This window comes from Trachypithecus francoisi, unplaced genomic scaffold, assembly GCF_009764315.1.
Source record: "Trachypithecus francoisi isolate TF-2019V2 unplaced genomic scaffold, Tfra_2.0 Lachesis_group10, whole genome shotgun sequence".
Taxonomy (NCBI): domain Eukaryota; kingdom Metazoa; phylum Chordata; class Mammalia; order Primates; family Cercopithecidae; genus Trachypithecus; species Trachypithecus francoisi.
Window position 1 is genome coordinate 38,284,651 of NW_022681455.1, and position 22,117 is coordinate 38,306,767.

Consider the following 22,117-nt stretch of genomic DNA (forward strand, 5'->3'; position numbering starts at 1 on the left):
TTTTTTTTTTTTTTTTTTTTTTTTGTTGAGACGGAGTCTCGCTATGTCGCCCAGGCTGGAGTGCAGTGGCCGGATCTCAGCTCACTGCAAGCTCCACCTCCCGGGTTTACGCCATTCTCTCGCCTCAGCCTCCCGAGTAGCTGGGACTACAGGCGCCCGCCATCTTGCCCGGCTAATTTTTTGTATTTTTTTAGTAGAGACGGGGTTTCACGGTGTTAGCCAGGATGGTCTCGATCTCCTGACCTCGTGATCCGCCCGTCTCGGCCTCCCAAAGTGCTGGGATTACAGGCTTGAGCCACCGCGCCCGGCCTGTCCAGCACATTTCTAAGACTGGACAAAGTGAATCCCAAAAAAGCATGAAGAGAAAAGCCAAGTCAGTCTGCAGTGAGAGGCTTTTAATCTTTAGTTTTTTTTCAAAAGTCCCCCAATCCCAGGCAGCCTCTGCCCCACTGGTGGCAAAGTTCTTTAGACTGGTTTAGGAGAGAGATGTCCCCAGATCACCCTTCCAGCTTCCTCTAGCTCTCCTCTCCAGTTGGTTCGGCTGACCACTGCTCATGGGAGACTCTGTAACTTCGAACAGATTTTTATTTTTCATTTCTATTTTTAGAGACAAGGTGTTTATCTGTCACCCTGGCTGGAGTGCAGTGGTGTGATCAGCGGAGTAATCAGTGGTGCAAACAGTTGAGGCTCACTGTAGCCTCCAACTCCTAGGCTCAAGTGATCCTCCCACCTCAGCCTCCTGAGTGGCTGGGACTATAGGTGCACACTATTTTTTTTTGTAGAGGCACAGTCTCACTATGTTGCCCAGGCAGGTCCTGAACTCCTGGTCTCAAGTGATCCTCCTACCTTTGCCTCCCAAAGTGCTGAGATTATAGGTATGAGCCACCGTGCCCAGCCTAATTGATATTTTTATTTTTATTTTTAGAGCACATTTTCACTCTGCTGCCCAGACTGGACTGCAGTGGTGTGATCATAGCTCCTTGCAGCCTCCAACTCCTGGGCTCAAGTGATCCTTCTACCTCAGCCTCCCAAGTAGTTACAAGCATGCACCACCATGCCTGGCTGATTTTTAAATTTTATGTAGAGTCAGGGTCTCACTATGTTGCCCAGCCTGGTCTCAAACTTCTAGCCTCAAGTGATCCTCCCACCTCAGCCTCCCAAAGTGCCAGGATTACAGGTGTGAGCCGCTGTGCTGGTCTAATTGATATTTCTTATAGTATTTTCTAATTGGTTATAACCCCATCACCTTTATTATCATGTTTTAGCTTCCTTCTTATTCTCACCAGGATTTTTACATAGCTGTAGTAGGGTTATCTGATTTGGAGATACAGGCAACCATACATTCATTTGCAAAACTTTCATTATTTAGAAATTGATTACCTTGGTCCTGTTCTTAACCCCCTTTTCTGCCCAGATAAGAACTTAAGCATTAACTGTGTAATTCCATTTACATGAAGCTCAAAGCAGACAATGTATCTGTTGGTGACAGGAATCAGAATAGTGGTTAGCTCTGGGGGAGGTATCGACTAGGAAAGGGTAAAAGGGAATTTTCTAGAATCCTGGAAAAGTACTAATTTTGATCTGAGTGGTAGTTATGCATGTAAATAATCACTGAGCTATACATAAAAGATCTGTTCACTCTGTGTGTGTTACTCCTCCATTTTACATATATATATATAATTTTTTTTTTTTTTGGATACGGAGTCTCACTCTGTCTCTCAGGCTGGAGTGCAATGGCGTAATCTCAGCTCACTGCAACCTCTGCCTCCCAGGTTCAAGTGATTATCCTGCCTCAGCCTCCCGAGTAGCTGGGGTTACAGGTGCCCACCACCACGCCCAGCTAATTTTTGTATTTTTAGTAGAGATGGGGTATCACCAGGTTGGCCAGGCTGGTCTCAAACTCCTGACCTCAAGTGATCCACCTGCCTCAATCTCCCAAAGTGTTGGGATTACAGGCATGAGCCACTATGCCTGGCCTAAAAAATAATTTTAGAAAAGAATCTGAGCATTGCAGTACAGGATTAGTATTTTGCTTCTGACAGTGCCACAGGGAAGACAGATATTGTTTTCTATTATTTCAGCCTTAAAAGTCCTTCTCATACAAACTATATATTTTACTGCTTTATAGTTGGTCATATGTGTTTGCTTCCTCTACCAGCTGGCATAGATAGTAAGCTCCTTGAAGGCAGTGTCTATGTCTTACTGATTTTTTCTATACCATTGACAGAATGTCTTACATGGAGCTTAAACTCAGTCAGTGGTTGCTGAGCAAATACATTCTTGTTAACAACAACAATAATGGCTGGGCGCGGTGGCTCACGCCTGTAATCCTATTACTTTGGGAGGCTGAGGCGGGTGGGTCACGAGATCTGGAGATAGAGACCATCCTGGCTAACATAGTGAAACACCATCTCTACTAAAAATACAAAAAATTATCCAGGCGTGGTGGTGGGCGCCTGTAATCCCAGCTACTTGGGAGGCTGAGGCAGGAGAATTGCTTGAATCTGGGAGGTAGAGCTTGCAGTGAGCTGAGATCATACCACTGCACTCCGGCCTGGTCGACAGAGAGAGACTCTGTCTCCAAAAAAAAAAAAAAAAAAAATCAATAATAATGATCATGATGGCTAATATTTCTTTAATGTTAACTGTGTATCAGTCCCTATGTTAAGCGCTCTATACAATTTGTCTTATTAAAATCCTTCTAAATATCTTCTTAGCAAGCATTATTATTATGAAATTACAGACACTGAAAGTGTAAGGATTAAAGCATGTTAAGTAACCTGTCTAAACTCATACAGTAACTAAGTGATGGAAACGATACAAGGTTCTCACCTGGTACCTTCACCAAAAGCCCATTTCTGTAATCTCACTGTCAAATGTTTCCATTACTCTAGTTTATATATCTGGTTCCCAATTTACAACCTCTAATCTATCACTCTATAAAAGTGGTTTTTATTATTTTCCCCTAATCTTATGATTATAATCAGTGAAAATCCTTTGCACAAGTTCACTTTAGTGTCATATATAAAGCTATTACTGAGGACTAGGATTGCCTGTATTTTCTGTTTTCCTCTACCCTTACCTTTTTTTTTTGGTTGTTGGAGGAGGTTGGGGGGACAGCTTCTCTCTCTGTTGCCCAGACTGGAGTGCAGTGGTGCAATCATAGCTCACTGCAGCCTCAAACTCCTGGGCTAAAGCAATCCTCCTGCCTTAGCCTCCCAAGTAGCTGGGATTACAGGCACACACTACCACACCCGGCTAATTAAAAAACAAACAAAAAGATTATTTTGTAGAGATAGGGTCTCACTGTGTTGGCCAGGTGGGGTCAAACTCCTGGCCTCAAGCTACCCTCTTGCCTGGCCTCCTAAAGGGCTCACCTTCCCTTTCATTCTTTATTTTCTATTGTAATTCTGTTTGCTATCAATTACTAAACCCATACTACCTAATATTTTTGAACTCCTCTTTTAAGTAGAGAAAACTGTTAAATGGGTTTGGAAAGCATTAGCAGATGATACCTACTGATTCTCTTTAATACACCTGAGTGTTTAATCTCTCAAAGTACCCTGAATGAATCAGAAAGGATTCCACTCTGTTGTTCTTAAGTGTCCCAAAATCCTACTCTTAGATTACACTAATTTGCTTATAAGAATATGAATCATTTCCTTCATTAGTCATTTCCTCAAATATTATCCTAGTCTCTGAGCACTTTTATGCAGTTAGCCTATGCTAATTTATATTTATTTTGAGTAACTTTTAAAAGTGTATCTTTTGCTTCTATGTTTGGCTCTCATTTTGATTATAAGAACTTTAGAAAGATGTTTATCTTTCTCTTTTTAAAAACTCTGCTTCAAACATGTGGGCTCTGTTCATGGCATATGTTCCATATATGTTCTGGATTGAAATCATTCATAACTCTGACATAGTAGAGTAAAACTAGGGGAAAACTTAAAATCAATTAATAATTCTCTAAAATTATTAACTTATCTCCTCTAAAAACTAGGGGAGATAATGTTGAGGTTACTTTCCCCAATAGAATTTTAAATTATTTATGGAGAGCCAGGTTTATCATATTCCCTATCCTTCTAGATAATCATAAGCTAGTGTTTCTACAGAGGACTGAAATGAAAACAGTCAGTCCCTTTTGGGATAGAACCTAACCAGATCTCCAAATATTTCATGGAAAATGACTGCCTTGAGGATATGAGATATGGAGAAGATAAAAAAATGGAGGATAAATTATGAGTATCATATATGTTCTAGTAGATATTCTTGGAGTGATAACATATTTGAGGAAAATTTTAAGGTGTATATATCATGCTCTGTAAGTAGCTTATTCTATAAAAGTCCTCCAATTTGTTTCAAGGCAAATTATTATTTTAAAATGAAGGTAATCTGAAATTCCAGTAACTTTTAAAACATACACACACAGTACATATGGTTTGTAACTGGCTACTTTTGCTTAATGGTCTATTATGAATATCTTTTTGTATCATCAGATATTCTTCTACATCATATGTACTGAATAGTATTTCACTGTATGGATGTCTCATACTTTATTTAATCAATCTATTATTAGACACTTAAGCAGTTAATATTTCACTGTTATGAAAATTCTTTTTTTTTTCCTTTGGAAACAGGGTTTTGCTCTGTTGCCCAGGCTGGAGAATGAAGTGGCACAGTCATAGCTCACTGCAGCCTCGATTTCCTGGACTCAAGCAATCCTCCTGCCTCAGCTTCCTGAGTAGCTAGGACTACAGGTGCATACCACCACGCCCCGCTGATATTTAAAAAAAATTTTTTGTTGCCGAGGCTAGTGTCCAACTCCTGGCCTTAAGCAATCCCTCCACCTCAGCTTCCCAAAGTGTTGGGATTAAAAGCATGAGCCACTGAGTCCAGCCTATTATGAAAATTTTGTGATAGACATTCTTAAACTAAATCTATGATTATTGTCTTTGAATGATTCTGTAAGTGGAACTCCTGGAGCAGGGCATATAACATCTCGAGGCTTTGATATATATCATAAAATAGCTGTATACTTCTGTTCCCCCCAACCCCAAGCAAAAACCTATACCAATTTATATTAACACTACCAGCATTGCATAACAAATGCCTGTTTCTGTGCATCATCACCAATATTATGTATTATGTTTAAAAATACTGCTAATTTGATAGCTGAAATATCTCATTAATCTGCAATTTTTAACTTATTGAGCTTGAACATTTTATCCATTTTCTACTTATATTTATCTTTTTGTTAATGACTTACAAAATGTCCTCTATATTTAAAGATATTAATCTACTGCCTATCATAGTTTGCATGCTGAAGGTATTAATTTTTATTAGCCTAGTCTATCGATCTTTACCTCAATAATTTATCCTGGCCTAAATTCTTTTTTTCTGAACAGCAGCCAAGTGCTCATACTGGTTGAGACATCCTCTCTCTATTCCTCTATTAAGAGTCCTCAGGGACTGGAGATGTGGGGTCATGGTGACTCCTGAGCAGAAAAGGGACACTGATGGATCTCAGGTCATCGAGCCTAGAGCTCAGACTCAACCTACATGCTGAAGTTTTAAAGAGGACTTCTAACTCATGCCCAGGATGCATATTTGCTTGGAATTTAGGCTTAGGCAGGAATTAAACCCCTTTGTTGATTTGATTGAAAAAGGCAACTGCAGCTGAAGAACACTAAAGGAAAAATTGATTCAATCTTTGCTTTTCCATTGAGAGGAATTTTGTTCCACCAGTTCCCTTCATTTCTTTGGCTGCCTGAAAAGTGTATTCTTATGTCTTTGTGCCTGCAACAACAGAGAGCTATTTCTGACTTGTAAAGTAGCTGGGAATGTTTGCATGGTGAGCTCGCCCAGGACAAACACTCTCTATGACCTTAACTGAGATGAGCTCCTTAAACATATAACGCACACTTCCACCCATAGATCAGAAGCCATTTTCAAAAGCGGCTGAATAAAGGAAGTTGCTAGCCAAGATTTATCGATGCAGGCCAGGCTGGTGTTTAACTGTTGCCACAAACCTCTCTAACTAATGAGCCCAGCATGAAATGCCTAGTGATATTATATATGTTGTCTCCTCCGTCTTCCCTTATTCTCACTGTGAAGTTTCCCTAAAAGCAGTGAAGAGCTGGGCTTTTTTTCTTTTAATTGATTAGCAGATGTGATTTTGCTTACATCTTCCATAAATGCTCTGGCTGGCTGCATACCATTGATTACCAGGGGTTCAGTTTACAGCAACTAATTGCTCTCCTTGCTGGTATTTTGATACAAAATTCAATAGCGAATATGTTTTCAAAACTCTTGTCTTTGTGGCTTGAGTCAGAAGTGACTCAAGGCAAACCCAGTGGACTGAGTTTTCCCGTCTTTAAAATAGTTTTTCTCTCATCAGTCTGTGAAGAAAGTTTCTACATTGTAGCATTCTAATTGGAAGGTCTGCATTATGCATGCAATGACAAACTATGTTGTGCTGAATGGCACTTTTTTCATTCTTTTCTTAAGGGATTAACACTGTGCCAGATTGTGAACAATGGCTGAGGTTTAACAGTTGAGGTCAACAGCTTCTCCACTGAATTGGTGCCTTTTAGACCAGAAGCAAGTGCCTGTTGTGCCTGTTTCTAACTGTCCATCATTTGTGGGAAATTCCACTGGAAGGCCTGGGACCATAATGCCACTGTTGCTAAATTTTCTCATTTGGGTGAAAACAAACTAAAGGAAGATCAGCAACCAGGATATTAGTGATAGTGCAATAACTTCTGATCAAATCCATTCCTAATCTTTCAGTTAAAGTCAAAGATACTCCTGACCTCAAAAATGTATACAGTATATTCTTTGGTAAAGATCCTTTAAGTTCCTCAGAAATAATTGTCTTCCATTCAACAATTCAAAAAATATTTACTGAATAACTACTAAGTAACATTAGGCAAGTCACTTAACTTACTTATACTTTGGTTTCATCCTTTGTGACATTAAATGTTGAGATCTGATGACTTCTCAGCACTCTTCCAGTTCTAAGATTTAATAATTCTGTTATAGCATACGCAGAGGTTTTTTTGGTATGTCTGTATGTTACACAGCAACTCCTGTCTTTGACAACTATTTCCAGACCAACCTCAAGGTGGATGTGGGAGATTCCTGAGCTCAGTTTATCCTCTGGACTTGGAAGCTGGGCTAATCAGATTTCCTTTCTCAAAAATTTAGAATTATGTGAGATTCCAGCTTAATGTGCTCTGTTCACTTGAAATGAGATGATGAAAATATAGGCATTCTGGGGGTGAGTCTCTTTGATCACAGGCATACAGAAGCAAAGAAAGACATCTGCAGTGAGAAGCAGAGACCACAGGTTGTGCAGTCCAGGGAGAGCTACTGGGGTCCTGACAGATTCCAATGTTTGGTTTCAAAATCTACTAGGGGCCTCCAAGTTTCTGCCCTAGTAGTCCATGAAAAATCTTCTAATCACTTAAATAAAGTTACCATTTGTGGCTTAAGATATCTTTACTTGGTTTCTGTTACTTGGAACTAAAAGGGCCAAAGATAAGCTCCTAGTGGAGTGCACTGGACAGAAAAGGTACTCAGTAAGAGTAGATGTTATGGCAATGAGGATGGCAATGATACTGTGATGGCTACAGGACCAGAGAGACAACGAGGTAAAGTGCAGGGGTGGTGGGAAACCTCCCTTACAATGGCAATCTTTTCATTCAATTATGAAAGAGGATTCTATGTAGAAACTGAGAGCAGTAAGACTGTGGTGTACGGTGGCAAGGCAAAACAGGCTTTGGAGTGGGCTCAGTGGTATCAGTGGAGCTATAGGGAGAGAGCCTTGCAAAGATGGAATGATCAGTGTAGTTTATAACTCTCCTCAGCAGTGGCACTGGGGAAGCAGGGCCAACAGTGACAAGAAGGATACAGGCCAGGGTCAAGGAATGAAGGGCCAGGAAAAGTAATGACCACTTGTAGGCTGCTGAGGAGGTAAGTGGGATCAGAGATGGTAGACTGATGTTCAGAACAGAGAAAGACTGGAGGTCATGATGCAAAGAACAGATGCGACAGCTGGAAAGGTGAGGGAGAGAGGCAAGGAGTTGTGCTGACAAAGGGAAGCTTCAGCACTTTTACCTAAATCGGAAAAGTTCCGTTCCCGCTCCTCTAGATGAGAAGCAGAAGACAAACACATTAGGGGCCCTATTCTAATCTCTGCCACTGAGGGGCAGGAGGGAGCCTGTAACAGCTTCCAGAAGGAATTAATACAGCTTCAGATAAACAACTTTGCTGGTGAGAAAGAGGGACTTTCCCAAAGATGAGAGGGCTCCTTATTGTCAGCTGTCACAGGGTTCGATGATGTGGCTTTGCCCTCAGGTGGAGAGCACGGTCCAGCTGAGAAGATCTGCTGGAGGATGCCAAGTCCAAAATGAGATTCTCAGCGGGAGCCTAGAGCCCAGTAACAATGTTTTCTCAAAAGTGTGTGAAGTAGACCAGGCAGCTGCCCTGAAGATTCCAGACATGAGAACTCCTGAGGTGTTGCCACTGCAGAGGCCTGCCTATGAATGGGCCACGACCTTTCAGGGCAAAGGGAACACCAGTCTCCTAATAGCAGGAGGAGGGAAAAACCGGCTGCTCATCAGATGGAATGGGTTTTTGGGAAGTGCATTAGTCAAAGGACATCAGAGAGTCTACCTACTGTCTCGTAGTGTTTAATCTCTCATATCTGGGACGTGGAGGGTGATTTCTCTAAAAGGGGATGAAACAATGGCACTGGTTAACAATATTCTCTTGCAGGTAGCCAGAGAAAAGGCAAGCAGAAGCTCTCGGGTGTCTGGCATATGTAGTTTCTGTGTTTAGTCAACTGAAGCCCAGGATTACAAAAATGTGAGGAGGTGGCAAGTATACACTTTGGCTCCACTGTGTAGGCTGGCTCATTGAGAAAGGGATAGGAGGGATTTTCTTTCTCATGAAATCTTACATTCGATATAGTATAATTTTTTTTATTTATTTAAAGCCCACATACCATAAGAGATATAGTACAATCTAGGTAAGTTATCTGAAAGTGGTAACGTATCAATGGAGAATATGACTGGAGGATATAACTGTGGATAGCTAGATGGGGCAAAACTTACCAAAACTTGAAGACAATACAAAACTACCAATCTTTTTTTTTTTTTTTTCTTTTTTTTAAGACAGGGTCTCAATCTGTTGCCCAGGCTGGAGTTCAGTGGCACAATCTTGGCTCACTGCAACCTCCGCCTCCTGGGTTCAAGTGATCCTCCCAGCCTCCCACAGTGCCGGGCTTACAGGCATGAGCTACCATGCCTGGCTAAAATGACCAACTTTTAACAGCTAACTAAGACCATCTTTTCACTTCTTAGAAGGATTAAGTTTTTAATTTCAAGTTTCAGGTGATAACATAAAAGCTAATACCACATTACCAAATAGCATGGCTGCAGCTGCAATATTCATTAGATACTGAGTGTGGAATGAATGGTGAACAATTAATCATAGTCCCACCTCACATTCACACAGACCTCACTAGTTTCCAAATGTTTTTGCATACATTATCACATTTGGAAAAAAAAAAAATTTATAATCAGCACATTTCCTGCTTTCAAAGCAAATCTATTTTTCTAAGTTTCCTGGTTAATTTTCTTACATGGGCTAAACACTGCCCAAGCAATCTTTTACAGATTATTTAATCACTTGACAAACTCTTTTTCTTTTAACAAATAAATTTTGCCCCAGGCTTACGATCTAGACTTCATACTACACAGTCAAATTTAATGAAAATTCTCGGCCGGGCATGGTGGCTCACACCTGTAATCCCAGCACTTTAGGAGGCCGAGGTGGGTGGATCACCTGAGGTCAGGAGTTCAAGACCACCCTGGGCAACATGGGGAAACCCCGTCTCTATTAAAAATACAAAACTTAGCTGGGTGAGGCAGCGTGTACCTGTTATCCCAGCTATTCGGGAGGCTGACACAGAAGAATCGCTGGAACCCGAGAGAAGGAGGGTGCAGTGAGCCGAGATCATGCCACTGCATTCCAGTCTGGGCAATAAGAGCGAAACTCAGTCAAGAAAGAAAAAGAAAAGAAAAGAAAAAGAAAAAGAAAAAGAAAAAAAGAACATTATCTCATTTTATGCTTTCAATGTGGAAATATGATAAAATTTGTCCAGGCCAAACAGCCCTTGAGAAGAAAAGCATTCTTATATTTTGGAAAGTGACTCTAATACAGCCCCTTCCTTAAGCAAAATGTTGGCATCAAAAATACTGGGAACCCCTCAAATGGTTTTATGATATTTTAAAAGGTGAAGCCACAATATGTTACAGACTTTTTGGGCAGTGACACACTAGGCAGGTATGCAGCTTTTACAGATATTTCCCCGTGTTTAAATTTGGCATCATCAATTCCCCTCTCCAGCAAGGCCATCTGCCTTGATCCTAGCAACTTCCTCCTCATGATGAGTATATACAATCAGTGAGATCAGCCTGATTTGGCTCACCCGCAGGATCAGAAAAGGATGTGTAAGAGGCAGAAACGCCGAGGTCCTGCCCAGACCATAGGGCTTAGCTCCCAGGCATCAGGTCCAGCTGGCTTTTAGCTTCATTTGCTAGAAAGGCTATTACGGGCTGTTGTGAATTTAAAAGGCCAGAATCAGTTTCTTCTGTTAATAGCTGAAGGCAATATGCATTTGTGTGAGCTTTTCTGTTCTCTGTCCTCAATTCTATGAAATGATTAGGAGGGCGATAAGAACAGACAGACATATTAAAAGAGCTCAAAATGTACTAATCTACAGCTGAGTGTTAAGAATTCTTGGATTTTTACTTAACATTTATGACTCCTGTGAAACAAAATGGCCCCATTGTGGGCCTTCATTCAACAGGTAGGGGAGTAGAATCACCTTGGCTCCAGGTTCCCTGCATGACACCATCCGGTAGCCCCTCCCTTCAGCTTTTCAAACCAAGTCCATTCAGGAGAGCCCACTGGACCATGCTTCTACAGCGCAGGGACCAGGCATGGCTATTGACCTTGGTATTTCCCAGCACAATGTCTTCCACATCATAAGCTCTAGTGAGTTAAACCGAAGGAGGGGGGCTGGGCGCATTGGCTCACGCCTGTAATCCCAGCACTTTGGGAGGCGGAGGCGGAGGCGGGAGGACCATGAGGTCAGGAGATTGAAACCATGCTGCCTAATACGGTGAAACCCCGTCTCTACTAAAAATACAAAAATTTAGCTGGGTGTGGTGTCGGGCGCCTGTAGTCCCAGCTACTCGGGAGGCTGAGGCAGGAGAATGGCATGAACCCGGGAAGCGGAGCTTGCAGTGAGCCGAGATCGCGCCACTGCACTTCAGCCTGGGCGACAGACCCAGACTCCGTCTCAGAAAAAAACAAAACAAAACAAAACAAAAAAAAAAATGAAGGAGAAATGGGGAGCAGAAGAGGCGACTTATGATGGAAAGAGGAGAGGCAGAGAGGCAACTATAGATATATCACTCCTCGGCCGGGCGCGGTGGCTCAAGCCTGTAATCCCAGCACTTTGGGAGGCCGAGACGGGCGGATCACGAGGTCAGGAGATCCAGACCATCCTGGCTAACACGGTGAAACCCCGTCTCTACTAAAAAAAAATACAAAAAACTAGCCGGGCGAGGTGGCGGGCGCCTGTAGTCCCAGCTACTCGGGAGGCTGAGGCAGGAGAATGACGTAAACCCGGGAGGCGGAGCTTGCAATGAGCTGAGATCCGGCCACTGCACTCCAGCCCGGGCTAGAGTGAGACTCCGTCTCAAAAAAAAAAAAAAAAAAAAGATATATCACTCCTCAAAAAACCAGGTCACTTATTCCTGTACAGTATCTTCAGTGTTCTATAGACTGAATTACGTTTCAATGCAAAAATAACCTCCCCCAGCCAGTACTTCACCCCTAGTCCCAACACCATTTTGGAGAGTCTCACATAAGTGAAAGTTTATGAAAAATATCCATTCTGACTGCTATTTCATCCACTGAGCTTATTCTCCTGCCCATCCTCTGACCACATGCTAATATGTGCCCGCATGCATGGCCTACAACGCACCAAAGAAGCAGCGCCAAAGGGAAATTTAGTAAGTGCCATGGCTCCTTCCTATTCCTTTGGGTCGAGTTTTCTTTTTCTTTCTTCTCATTTTATTTTATTTTATTCTATTTTGAGACAGAGTCTCACTCTGTCGCCCAGGCTGGGTTGCAGCAGCGCAATCTCGGCTCACTGCAAGCTCCGCCTCCCGGGTTCACGCCATTCTCCTGCCTCAGCCTCCCGAGTAGCTGGGACTACAAGTGCCCACCACCGCGCCCGGCTAATTTTTTGTATTTTTTTTTTAGTAGAGACGGGGTTTCACTGTGTTAGCCAGGATGGTCTCGATCTCCTGACCTCGTGATCCGCCCGCCTTGGCCTCCCAAATTGCTGGGATTACAGGCATGAGCCACCGCGCCCGGCTCCCTTGGGTCAAGTTTTCACAAGAATCTGTGTCTATGGGATAACTCATAATTTAGCTACATGCAGATCTTTGTATTCTCTTGACCTGGTGACAAAGGGAAAGAAAGGAAGGGCAAACAGGTGGGAAGGCTCAACTCTGAACATTACAGTCAGGAGGATGTTCCAGCAGGGATGAACGACCGGCAAATCTCTTCCTATTCAATCATGTAATCTCTCCATTTTTGTTCTTACCAAATCTCTTCTCTGGTCTCCCTTAACACAACCAGTACTATTTTCCCACACCTCTTTCCCTTTCTTATCAGACTGACCTTTTCACCCAAATCAGATCTGGGTTTCAACCTTTGCTCCAGCTTTAAATCATCTTCTTTTCCCCACAGAGCACAATCTACAAAGTCTTGAGCTCTTGCTAGAAATTATTTTAAAACACTTGCCTACCCAATTCAGACCTCCTTCAGCCTTACCACCAGTGTGAGCTGCGACTCGTTCCTCCCTCAGGTTCTCGCTCAGCGAAGTTACTACTGCCCTCCTTTCACGGCATTCCCAAATCTGTTTATTCCGCTGGGTCATGGACAATGAAATGCTGTCTGTCTTTCTATCTCCTTGTTCTGGAATTCCCTCCCTGTTAGTCCCTTCTCTAATGGACTTCTTTCATGAAATAGTTTGTGAAGGCTCTCACATGATAACAACTACCCTCTAAAACACAAAAGAAAACTATAATAAGTTGCAAGTGCTATACAATTTAAACACTTAGAATAAGTACATTATCCTGTTTGAAAGCTGAGGTGTGTGATAAATCATAATTCTCTATGTGGTACATGACTTACCATTAAAAAAGACAGCATTAATGAGAAAAATAATAGCAACATCTCCACCAGTATATAAAGGTGAAAACCCTAACTACCAACTATAAATTCTTATAAACAAAAGATAATTAATCAATTTAATATGTAACTGTGTGATAAATCTTTTGAAGAATGGTGAGAAGCCAGAAAAATAAAGCAATATTTTATGTATTTTTTTTGTAATAGCTAGAGGAAAAAATGGCTCATTAAGTTTTTCAGTGTAATTCTTTTGATCACTGGCCACTCAGTATAGTTTTCTTGATCCAGGTCTTCGAAGCTGGGATCACAAGTTTTAATTGAAACGTTTTCAGCTGAACATTAATAACACTAGCTTTCCTAACTGCTGAACAGCTGTAATTAAGCCAAACTGGTGTGGGTTTTAGGACCAAAGGCTAAATGGGCAGTTGCTTTTTTTTTTTTCTTTTCCCTGCGATCACCTATACTGAACAGGAGGCCCAGGCAAAGGCTCTGCAAAGGGAGGGTCTGCAGGTCTCCCCACTGTTGCAGAAGATGTGAGGATGTTGTTTCTGTCTCATGAATGCTCCCCAGAACTGCAGAGTAGCTTCCCCTCTTCCACATTTGTTTGGTTGAGGGAACATCAGACAGGAAAAGCATTCCCTCTTTGGAATGTATTCTGCAAGAATTGCCTTCTAGAAATAACCCTCCCGGCCGGGCGCGGTGGCTCAAGCCTGTAATCCCAGCACTTTGGGAGGCCGAGACGGGCGGATCACGAGGTCAGGAGATCGAGACCATCCTGGCTAACACGGTGAAACCCCGTCTCTACTAAAAAAATACAAAAAATTAGCCGGGCGAGATGGCGGGCGCCTGTAGTCCCAGCTACTCGGGAGGCTGAGGCGAGAGAATGGCGTAAACCCGGGAGGCGGAGCTTGCAGTGAGCTGAGATCCGGCCACTGCACTCCAGCCTGGGTGACAGAGCGAGACTCCGTCTCAAAAAAAAAAAAAAAAAAAAAGAAATAACCCTCCCAGGTGCCGACATGAATATTCACCAGAGTGTACTGGGCACAGAGGCCAGTCTCTGTGCCATGTACACTAATCCTTCAAAATGTATTCCAGGCAAGCTACTAGGGTAAACTCCTCTACAGAAACCAGGCTTTCCGATGATAGACACTGGATGACTGAGAGAAGGAAATCTGAGTGATGGAAGCAGAGATGAATAAATCACTCCTATCCAGCTAAGGCCCTGCTGCAGCTAGACCTTGCGACATTGACTCAAGCAGAGCATGAGGCTTCATTAGAATATTGCACTCTGCAAATTCAACTGTTTCTTTTGTTCAGCCGGCTCACTCTTCCTCATCAAGAACAAACATTTATGCCTTATAATCCTATGCCTTATAATCCTATTTCTGGACCCCTTTTAACTTCCTTCTAATTTTGGCTGATAGGACCTACATGGGCATCCTGAGAACACAGTCCTGGTGCCATGCAGGCATCAAATGCCCATGCAAGCACCCCCCGCCCCCCACTACCTCTCTGTATCACTGCCCTGACTCCCATTCAGGAAGGTATAGACAAAAAAGATCAGGAATTTTCACAAGCCAGGAAAGACATCATGCCAAAGGTGGGTGAGATCTCAGATTTCTCAGGATCCTCCCACTCTGGCACTGGATCCCCAAGAGCCAGCATTGATATTTCTGCAGTGGAGCAGAAGAGGACCCCAGCCTATCTGAGTCACACATGAGACTGTTTGGGTGTCAGGGGCTGGGAAATATCCCTGAAGTAACCTCCAAGAAGCTGGTGCTGGAACTGTGTGCAAAGGATACACAGGAGTAGCCTGGGGGGAACTGAGGAGCTTGGAGGCTCCTAGCAGCCAAAGGGAAGAGGTAGCATGAGCAGATAAGAGGAAACCAGTGAAGTTACTAGTTATTTCCTTAGCCTATTTTTTTTTTTTTTTTTTGAGACGGAGTCTCGCTCTGCCGCCCAGGCTGGAGTGCAGTGGCCGGATCTCAGCTCACTGCAAGCTCCGCCTCCCGGGTTTACGCCATTCTCCTGCCTCAGCCTCCCCAGTAGCTGGGACTACACGCACCCGCCACTTCGCCCGGCTAGTTTTTTTGTATTTTTTAAGTAGAGATGGGGTTTCAACGTGTTAGCCATGATGGTCTCGATCTCCTGACCTCGTGATCCACCCGTCTCGGCCTCCCAAAGTGCTGGGATTACAGGCTTGAGCCACCGCGCCCGGCCTCCTTAGCCTATTAGGACGACAAAGGGTTCCAAGGACTCTCCTTGAGCCTCTGATGGACAAGGCTCCTGTCCACAATTCCTTGGAATGTGTAATGAATGGCAGTGGCATCAGATAGGAGGCAGGAGTCCCAACTCCGCCTCTGTCTTGCTCCACAGCTGTATCCTCTCAGATTTACAATCTGGGAAGTGGGTGGCAGGGGGAGAGGGGAAAGGAGGGAGATGGATTTTAGTGTACGTGATTTGCGATTCCTTTTTCAAGTCTATTTTTCCCTTTTAATTACAAAGTATATGATATATGATAAATCTTTGGCAGTTTTATGAAGTATCCATTATAAAGAGGCATTATACAACTTGCAAAGAAATATAAAACAATATTTTAAAAAATATTCTTTAGCAGCAGAATCTCTTTTACAAACAACATCTTGGCAGAATCTCCATATCTAAAACAGATAAAAGTAGAACTGCTCTTCTGAGGTCAGAGTTGGGGACTGAAGCCTTATCTGCAAGGACTTCCTATTGGCCCCTCCTTGTGGCAGCCCACAAGGCGCATTCAATAACAAAACACAGTAGGAAAAACCCAGTGGTCATGGTATTGTATCTTGTCCCCAAACTAAATGCTGATTTTTAATATTCCTACCTTTCAATAACAGGCTTATTATTCTTCTTCACATTCTTTTGAAACTATGAGGGGCAAATGAACTTCCCTAACTCTTCACTTTTACCTGTCTGGGCCAGAAATGTTAGTGAGGAAAGGAGCTGAATGGATTAGACATTGGTAAGTCACAGCCTATGGATGCCTATTTTTTGTAAATAAAGTTTTATTGGAACACAGCCATGCCCCTCAGCAGGGTTGAATAGTTGCACCACAGAGACTGTATGGCCTGCAAAACCTAAAATATCTACTACTTATCCCTTTATGGAAAAACTTTACCAACCCCAGGCACAGACAGAAAACTAAAGCTGTTCTATTTGAGCAGTAAAGAGTTATGGCACCAAGGTAAGAAATAAAGATGCAGTTTAAGGCTGAGCTTAGCCTAGAAATGTCTAAAGTCTCTTTCTTCTGTTGTTTCAATAGATTTTAATGCAGTGAATTCTACATGGAACTTTTAGATTGTGCTGTAGTCACAATCTCATTTTTGTTACTGTGACAACTGCAGTGGCAATTCTTGGCTTGTCTTTCACCCTAAATTTCTGGTATTTCTCCTAAAAGAACTACAAAGAAAATGTTGGGGGGCGGGGGAGCAGCAGCAGCAGCAGCTCCAATTAAAAATGAAAACCATTCCCATTCCCAAACCCTCCTTACGCCCTGAACTGATACGGTACCCACGAGCTACATTCTCAAACTGATAAGATAGTCATTGACCACTACCCTCTAGATCCCTACTAAAGGGGATGGAAGCAGCAGGGTAGGCTGAAGAAATTACAGAGACATTTAAAGTCAATAAACAATATGTCAAAAAAATAAAGTTTTATAGTCATTGATAAGGCAGTTAATATGACAGTAATAAAATAATAATACATCAGTTACAGAGGAAGATGACACTATAGACTAAAACACACCAATTAAGTACACAGTGCTGAGCTGTTTGTTGGTCACCAGGAGAAAATGGATTTGTACAGATCTATCCTGTTGCCAGCTCTGTCTATTGTGATTATAAAAAGCATTTTACAAGATAGCTGGCCAGGGCAGTCTCTGACCACAGAACAATAAAAACCTTACAGTACTTGGCATTTTAACAGAACTACTCATTTAGGCTGTTTAATGAAACCAATTTTAAATGGATGACTGTTTAACACGTTCTTCCCAAATAGATGCAACTAATCTCCATGAATTTTCTGCTTGTCTCTGAGTCAATGTATACAGCTAAAATCTCACTACAGTGAACACGATCATGACAAAGCCATTTTCCTATTTTACTAGTAGGGCTGTTATCGACAAGATATTATTTATGGTTACCACCAATTCTCAAACAATTCTTTATAGATGATGGTTTATCTATTTCTAACAGGGTTACTATGAACTTTCTAATAAAAACAGTACTTGATTATATATTCTTTATTATCTCTTAACCTCAGAGAGGAGAGGAATACAGAAAGGTCAGATATCAGGAAAAGAAATGACAAGAGGTTTGTATTGGACATCAGAGGACAATTCAATGGTATATAATTGTCTAATGGAATTAGAGCTATTGTTCTAGATTCCAACCAACCCTTCTCACAAGGTTCTTGAGGTAAGTACATGCCAAGGAAAGTTCCAGCAAATGAGAAGCAAAGGGATCCTTTATTGTTGGTACTTGTACAATTTTTGGCCCAAAAACCCTAATGCAAAGGGTATAGGACATGGAGCACTCCCTGTTCCCAAGTTGCTTATGCCTGAACAGCTTCAAACCAAAGCAAGTCAGGAGGTCTTCTCTGTCCCTTTGTCAACACCCAAAGCTTATTCTTGGTTCTTACCACTATAATGTAAGGAAGAATCAACCCAGTACACTTTGTAATACAGTAATGTCCTTTTATCCATGTGGGGTACATTCCAAGACCCCCAATGGATGGCTGAATCCACAGATAGTATACAACCCTATGTACTGTATATTATGTTTTTTGAATCTGATAACTGAGATGGCTACTAAGTGACTCCTGGCTGGATATGCTGTACTACTGTCCAGCTGCACATGTCAGACAAGGGGATGCTTCACATTCCAGTCAGGATGGAGCAGGTCAGTGTGAAATCTCATCACACAGTCATGCAATTCAAAAGTAAAGATAATGACATGCAATTTAAAACTTTTCAATTGTTTACTTCTGGAATTTTCCATATAATACTGTACACCACAGTTGACTGCAGGTAACTAAAACCACAGAAAGCAAAAGCACAGATAAAAGGGGACGACCATGGCAGAGAATCAGAGTAAATATAAGGTGACCATTGCCCCCGCACTGCCTAACACTGAGCTGCCGCTGAGCTGAGTTAGAAATTGGTTTCATTAAAGATTCTTACCCTTACTGCCCTAGGAAAGAGAAACTAAGGGTATCCAAGGAGAGAAAAGGATGGATCTGCTTACCACTTTGTTGTAAAGAACAGAATAAAGGAGAAGAGTCAGGAGAGATGGAGGAGAGGGAAGTACAAAGCGGGAAGGCAGGCCCTCCTTCTAGGTTGTAGTGGTCCTAGCTCATGCCTCTTAGGGCCCAGTGGGAGACCAAAGACACAAGGTGATTCCACTGAACTATTCTGAGCCTACTCTGAGTGCTGCAAACAAACTAATCTGATCATCTTCTTGACCACAATTTTAGGAAGGAGTGAAGATGGATATAGGGGAAGGCACGAAGAAATGGTGGAAGGAAAAGCAGAGTGTATTTGTACTTCTTCTCCCAAGATTTAAAATTGTCGTATTGCTATAATTACCCTCCCACGGACTGTACTTCTTGTTTCAAATGTCCCCAAAGTCAGAAATACTCATTATAATCCTACCAAAAAACCAACCACATTAACCAAGAAGTTAGAAAAGGAAAAGACTGGAGGTAGTACAACAGTCTCTGCCTGTATCTTCTTTGAAAGTAAGAGGTCTTTTTTTAAAAAAAATCTATCACTTCATTCCAAGGCAAACAGACTTGACTTTTTCAACTCCAGATCTTAAAGACTGAAAATACCATCTCTAGCAGGACTTTTGATATAATTAATCTGTCACTACAAAATAATATAGATATGCAGTGAAATTTCTGATATTGGAATTTTGTATGTATACAAGAATAGTCAACTCTGCTTTGGTTGACCAAACACATCTGGTTAACAGACTCCATGTAAACTGACAATTTAGATAAGAGTTTGGATATGATAAATATATTTTACTAAAGTATATAGAAACCAAATAAAATTTCTTCTGATTTTGATCAATCAGGAGGTACTGGTGATCTTGCCCTGCCTCCCAAATTTCATCGCGGCATGAATTATCACTATGCTGGCAAAGCACAGGAGACCAGTTATAGAAAGTCAGTATATTAAGTGTTTACAACAGAAACTTGAAGTTTTTCTAAGAAGTAAGTGTCATGAATATGAAACCAAACATATATAATCAATGAAGCCTCTCATTTTGGGTCAGAATTGTGTAATAAGCAGACACAGGCTTTTATTTACAGAACTTTTTATTTTTTAGTTTTTTGAGATGGAGTCTCACTCTGTCATCCAGGCTAGAGTGCAGTGGCGCGATCTCGGCTTACTGCAACCTCTGCCTCCTGTGCTCAAGCGATTCTCTTGCCTCAGCCTCCTGAGTAGCTGGGATTACAGGCACCCACCACCATGCCTGGCTAATTTTTGTATTTTTAGTGGAGACAAGGTTTCACCATGTTGGCCAGGCTGGTCTTGAACTCCTGACATCAGGCAATCCGCCCACCTTGGCCTTCCAAAGTGCTGGGATTACAGGCGTGAGCCACTACGCCCGGCCAGCTACAGAACATTTCTGAAGCTGAGAATAACAGAAAATATTATTATTATAGTACTGTTTTAGATACATCCAGAAGCTGTGGACTCTAAGGGAAGCTTTTAAAAATAAATGGGAAAAAGCCCCCAGTGAATTACATACTTTAAATGGGTGAATTATATGGCATGTGAATTATATTTCAATAAAGTAGTTTTAAAAAATAAACAGAACACATGAAATATGGAGATGTGTTAAAATTCCAAAGCACATGTGAAATGTCAAGCGGGAGGCAGTGTTCTGTGGCAGAGCTGTTGGCGAGATAAGCCAACCCCCTTACCATGACCCTCAGTTTCTTAGCCAACCTTGCTAGGGCTGACCATATAACATAGTTCTACCTAATAATTCTAAGTGAAAGTTGGCTGGGTAGAGCTTCAAATAAAGCTTTGGATTTTCCTAACAAAAAAGGAACAAACTTGGCTGGTAGACTTTTATCCTTGTATCCTTTTGTCCTTCTTTTTCCTGCCTAAACACAGACATGGTAGCTAAAACTGTCATCCCTATCTTGTTTCTCTGGGGCAAAATACACATGGAAAAGACCAAGAAAATTGTAGAGATCACTGAATCGCAGAACCAATACGGGCAGACATGCGCCCCTGTGGACTTTCTGTTATGTGACACAAAAACAAAAAAAACAAAAAATAAAACTGAAAAAAAAAAAGTCTTCCTCAATGAGATTATTTGTTATTTGCGGCCAAATGCAAGCTCCTTTGGAGCAAATGACTGCTAGTAAAACAAATGTAAAATCTTAGTTGCAACATATAATGGCAGTTTCTATAACTTATGACCACAGAAAACAAGGGTGGATTGAACCGTAAGATGTAATGGCTCCTCTCACTTTCTTTTTAAGGCTATAGGAGGTTCTGCAGGATCATGAAACAAATTAGAATCTTTGGAGCTGGAGTTTTACCATGGGTTGTGCTGTCCTACTCCTGATGGAGAGAAAGGGATGAAACTCAAACTATGCTTTAATGTCTTCATCTTGTAAATGAAGACAGTGAGAGCAGCTAAAGCTCCAGAACCACTGTTAAGACATGGCAACTAAAAGAACCATTAGCCATTTCTAAACATTAAACTGTACAGAAGGTCTAAAGACTCTCGGCTGGTGTTTGGTTACAGTAAAAGAATAATGTGGCAAGGCAGGTAATATCAAAACCATTGAGGGATATGGTTTCAGGCATAGTAAGGTAAAAGGAAGAAAGAAGATCCTGACCATTAAGTCTTAAGGGCAGCAAGGAAAGTAAATCCAGGGAGAAGTAAAAGCATCCTCTGCATTTATCTATGTAACCAATCCCCCTTATACTGAATCTGATACATTGCTGAAAGAGGCAATGCAGCAGGCAAATAATGATTCCTCAGCTAGAGCTAAGACCCTGAGTGTCCGGGAAAGTTGCTGAAAGGAGTCCTTGACGGGCACCAACCAGCGTGTCATCATAATCATCTTTCCTAGAAGAAGAATGCAGAAATGGAGGTGGACAGAGAGGAGAGGCAAGAAGAGGAGGTGGAAGAGTTTTTCTTGGTCTCAGTGCTTCTGCTTGTTAAGTAGATATACAAGTATGTGTTGGTCAAGTGCCTCTGTGGTTACCAATGTACAAAGGGCTAAGCTTTTTAAAAAGAGAGAGACGCTGACATCAGGTGCTATCGAGATGTACCAAATGTATCTGAACAAAGTGACAAAACTGGGCTCCTGGGAAAAGAGTCTCTGATGTAAGCGTACTTGGGGAAAGAATATGAAGATTTTCAAAGGTAGATTACTGCTTTGAATTAATTCAAGAATTAACCTTAAATGACTGTGACCCTTCATCAGTTTTTTCAGAATAGCTTTATTCATTTAATACTCAAAAGCTATATTAAAGCAACTTGATGTATTAAATGTGTAGAAATTTCAGTTTGCTCAAAGTCCTACGCTTCTGTTAGCCCTCATGAGACTAGCTGCATTTCTGTGACCCCGTGTGGCCTATCCTGGGGCAGCAGCATGTAAAACATCTGCCACAGAAGGAGGAGGCTGATGCTTTCTACTCATTTCGTTTTCCAAGGTGAATAATTCTGGTTTTTAAAATGATTGCTGAAATCACTACTGCTGAAGTATTTATTTTAAAGAGTTCTTAACAAGTCTAGATAATTATTAAATACACATGTGCATGAAATAA

General features: G+C 41.8%; 1 protein-coding gene across 1 annotated transcript in view; it reads right to left on the reverse strand.

The window, feature by feature from the left end:
- Window positions 1-22,117, reverse strand: part of BTBD9 (BTB domain containing 9) — a 500,126-nt gene that overhangs the window by 91,797 nt on the left and 386,212 nt on the right. The gene's annotated exons all lie outside the window — the stretch shown is intronic.